Source organism: Lygodium microphyllum, chromosome 29 (assembly GCF_053477565.2).
Source record: "Lygodium microphyllum isolate KBCC chromosome 29, Lygodium_microphyllum_v1.1.10, whole genome shotgun sequence".
In the NCBI taxonomy this organism is placed as follows: Eukaryota; Viridiplantae; Streptophyta; class Polypodiopsida; order Schizaeales; family Lygodiaceae; genus Lygodium; species Lygodium microphyllum.
In genome coordinates this window covers 19447489-19452231 of record NC_141163.1, presented here as the reverse complement: position 1 = coordinate 19452231, position 4743 = coordinate 19447489, and the positions used below count along the sequence as shown (strand labels likewise).

The 4743-nt window shown below is 41.0% G+C and overlaps 1 non-coding gene across 1 annotated transcript; it reads right to left on the bottom strand.

Moving 5' to 3' along the window:
* Positions 1–3960: 3960 nt before the first annotated feature.
* Positions 3961–4031, bottom strand: TRNAG-GCC (transfer RNA glycine (anticodon GCC)). The gene has a single exon. It is a non-coding gene; the product is annotated as a tRNA-Gly (tRNA).
* Between the last annotated feature and the right edge of the window lie 712 nt (positions 4032–4743).

Below are 4743 nucleotides of genomic sequence, written 5' to 3'. Positions count from 1 at the left end.
TAGAGTTATGGATATGATGCCATACATCACAAAAATCAAGATTAGAAGGATAAGTAGAACTCATGGAATCAAAAGATTGAATTGCTATTGGAGACACATGATTTAAGTAAACAAATTTTATCTTGTCAAAACCAAGAATATGATGAGAAGAAACATGATCATGGGGGCAACGACTAAGAGTATCAGCTACAACATTAGCATGACCTAGTTGATACTTAATCATAGGATGAAAATTTTGAATAAAAGGAGCCCATTTGATATGCTTATAAAAAATTAATGATTGAGATAAAAGACGATTTATGACTTGATGATTGATTTTTATTAAAACTTTTGAGTCCATAAGGTAATATTTCCAAATTTCTAGAGCATCGACAATAGCTAGTCCAAGAAAATAACAAACTTCATACACATTTTTAGGGGCATGTGAGAGCTAAACTTTGGAGCCAAATTTAAAGAGAAAAAGTGGCCCGAGATCCATAAAAGAGGCATTTCTGGAAAAAAAAGTATAGATCACATATCAAGGAGCTAGAGTTTTTCTAGATGCATTTCGACACCAGAAAATCCAATGCAAGTGTCTGTTCATCGATTAGAGTCCATTTGACCCCCCCATCTAATGGCTGCAAGGTTTGGCGTTATAAAGCAGTTACCTAATCCGAAAGCCAAAAAGCAAGTGATAGAGGCTAATATAATAGGTTTCGATGCATGGAAGCTAGTTTTCCAACGAATACAAGGTTGTGTGCCCTCCATTTGGCCCGAAACCACTTGCGAAATAGTGTGATCATGAAGGAATGAACCAAATTTTTTACAAGTTATAAGTTAATCGATCTTAAAAGAAGTAAAACTTCATGAAATACAACAAAGGGGGGAGGGGAGGGGGAAGCATCGTTTTTTCGGCGCCCCTTTTTTTCCTTTAAAAATGGCTTCTTGTTCCCCCTGGGGCTGAGATACTACAATTCTTTGCTCCATATCACAAGAAACAACAAGAGATTTGATGCATTGTATGAAAAGATTAAATTTCGTTCTTTCTCTCTCCTCTTTCTCTCTTACCATAATCACTATTCATATGGGTTGAGAGAAAGAGGAGGAATGGGTACTAGTTCGTGACGAGATGTGAGGAGTGGAGCAAAAAAGCACAAAGGAGGCATTAATAAGTATAATAGAGTACCATCGGATTCTTGTTTTCAAATTAGGATGAGATGCGTATGCGATTTATGGAATAAGTGGTCTTTTATTGAATTTTATGATGAATCTTTCGTTCTTATTATGGAAAATGATTGAAAATATTTGAATATACTTATGTGAAATTATAGAATCATTTAATTTCAAAGAGACAATATCACGTATTAGTCCAATGTTGTTTCTAAGCAACAATGAAGCAATACATTAGAAAGGAAATCATTGGAAGGATGCTTTTTTCACATGATACATTGATTGATTTGTGGTTAATTTGTTTGAGAACTATATGGCATTACACCTTGCACTTGCATTCTTATACATGGTATCAAGAAAGAGGAAGTCTTTTGGATGCATTGCAATTGGTTGCTAAAACTAATGGCCAACGATGAGAGTGTGAAGATCCCTAAGCTATAGGATAGTACACTTTTCTTTTGGGGATTCATTCAGTGATGAGGAAATAATAATATCTCCTAAAACGTGCGAGTTTGAAAAAAGAGTGGACAATTTTACAATTGTGTTTTATGTTTAAGACGGTGCATCGTAGGGCCGATCTCCGGGGTATAGGAGAGCCATAGGAGCCACAACGATCCACTAGGAGGTGCTCTATATGTGTATACAGTGAGGTGTTAGTCACCTATATGTGTGGTACACTCCCTGTGTTGTTGGAGTTGGAATGGGGAAAATCATTGGACTAGAAATCAATACAAATGCATGATTTAGCTAGATTATTAGATAGCCTCATGATGCTCATGTGGTTGTGAGGCTATGAGGGTGGTTTGGTGAGCATAGGATTAAGCTAGAGCCCTAGAGCTAGTGTCGAGCCCATTTTTGGTCTTGGCAGGTGTTGTGTTTGTCAAGAACCGTCGATAAGTGATGGTTATTGAATCTTAGTTAATAGGGACTAGTTGTTCATGTATGGCAAAGAGCATTGAAATAGATCTGTTATTTCTTAATAGTAGACACCGTCAAGTCGATCCAATATCAAGAAAGAGATGAAAGCGCTAGATGGCAAGGTGATATCCTTGAGAAATGTGGTGCAAAACTTAGGGTGAGAGGTCGTCTGAGGAAGCCCAAGATGTTCTATCCTTGATGTGCCCAGAGATTGTGTAATGAGGGAAGGGCTAGGGGGTTAGAGATTGAGGTAGCCGACCGAAGCCACTAGGGGATTAGAGACCGAGCCAGTCGATTGAAGCCGCTGGGACGCACCTAAATCAACAACCCCTACTTGCAGTGAACTGTGAGTGTACCTAACTAATCATGGAGCTTTGGCTCTCCTTTTGTTTCTTTTTCCTTTCTTTCTTTCTTTATTGTTTGCTTTTTTCTTGGTTCATGTGGATGTACAAGTGATTCACTCCTTGGGAAGTGGCTGCAAGGCATGTGGAAGACAACCTTTGCTCAAAAGATATAGCTTAAGGAAGATTCGGAGCTAAATCGGTGATTCTGGATAGAAGGGGTGTGTACACCAGGCAAATTGACTACCCACCATATTCTCAGTAAGGCCACACAGTAAGATGGAAACAATATCGCTCGAAGAAGAAGTCTTGTGATGGCAAGGTAGTCAATCCCTATGTTGATGTGGAAGAACAAAGATGGCAAGCCATCCTCATAGGGAGTCAATGGCTACTCTAGGAGCTTGACTATGAGAAAGAGATAATTGCAAGTAACTATGAATGTAGGGTCCATGTAATTTGAGTACAGTTTAAGGAAACTGTTGAAAGAGAGTACCCCATCGTGCAAAAGTGATAGATTTCACTATCATACATAGCATTGATATTGGGAAAGTTACATATATTATGCTTCTCATCATCATAGTCTCTACCATACCTTCTTGAATAAGGGCAACAAAGCACATTTGTATTCCGATTTGAGTAGAAAAATGCAAAATGGGCCATTTCATCTGCTTTGAGGATAGGATATCTCCATTTCGATTGAAGCTTCCACACCTCTCGTGGCTTTTTAGTGAGATACTCCCTCTTGTTCTTCTCCTTGGGAATCTTACAAGCTGCTTTCAAAAAGTCGATCCTTCCTGTTTCTTCAACCACTTCTTAGCAAATTTCTCTCCCACTTTGATAAGCTTTTGCATTGTACTAAGTGGTAAGGGCGTTCTAAATTTGGCATCTTCATAGACATTGAAATAAAAAATGATGGTCTCCTCCTTCTGTTGCTTCTCATGATAGGCCTTAACGGCCTCATCTAGATCCTCTCTTTATGCCTCAATGGCTTGCATGTCAATGAGATATTCTTGCACATCCTAATTTCATATGAGACTAGTATTGAGATCAAACCTCGAGCATCGCCTCCAAAACTGACTGAACGTGATCAGCTCTTCCTACAAATCTGAATGATATGGAAGATCGTTGGATCATGAGGGTCTCGTGGTCCCGGGAGGGGGGGAACACCCTCTTCCATGCACGATAATCTTTTCTTTATGAAATGAGAGTAATGAGTGTGGGGTAAAATTCAAAGCACAATTGCATGGACTAAGAATGATATTGCTCACGTTTATCCTATGAAATCTTGTGGGTAGCGATGTCCTTGTATGTGTATGTATAAACATATAAAAAGTTGACGCTCTGCCAACCCTGTTGGTTAGTTACACGAGCGAAGCGCCTCTTCTCATTCAAGAAAAGCTTGTCCATCCAAGAGCGAAGCGCGAATTTCCCACTGGAAATACGAATGCTGCTGCACAAAAGAGGAGCGCGAAGCATACAGAAAATGCAGGGCAGCAGGGCTGGCGCGGACTTCCGAGGAGACAGCAAAAGCGCCGTTCTGCACATGGCACTGTGCACTGGCCGGGAATCGAACCCGGGTCTGTACCGTGGCAGGGTACTATTCTACCACTAGACCACCAGTGCTGGATGGGAGCGAGGCGCTGGCGTGTAGTAGGGGTGAAAAGAAAAACCGGTTTACTTCGTCGCGGCAGCAATGAGAGAGAGAGAGAGAGAGAGAGGTGATTGAGACACGAGGTGGACGCGGGCATACACAGCCATGCGGTGCGCGACTACAGAAAAGGGTGGGTCTCAGCTGAAACGGGATAGATCCCTCAATGGAACGAAGTGAAGAAACGTAAGTAATAAATAGGCACTACCACGGGTGACGGGACACTGCGGGACACTTTGAATTGCGCGTGTCAATAGAGTGTAATGACCCTTCAAGACCTTTAAAGACCCACGCTATGACGCAATCGGGTGGCTCTTCACTCTTGCTACGTCAAGCAGGCACACCACCAACCTTTAAAGTAAGTAGTAGAGGCTTAGAATAGCTACAGGGCCACGCTTTCTTGCGAGAGGCTTACAATAGCTCGAGGGCCCTCACTCAGGAAGAAACTCGCTAGAAGTAAAAGTACACACTTGGAAAAATATAAATCATCAATATCAATAAAATCTAACGTTGGTCCTTCCTTGCATTCTTTTAGTAGACGATAAGGCTACTTCTAGGACTATGCCAATTCGAGATTGCTACTTTCATCCATTTGTTCCCATGTGATCCTTGATGCCTCTTTTTCCGTCCCTCATTCTCTCCCTCACTCTCTCACTCTCTTTCTCCATCTCAAATAGATATGGAGGC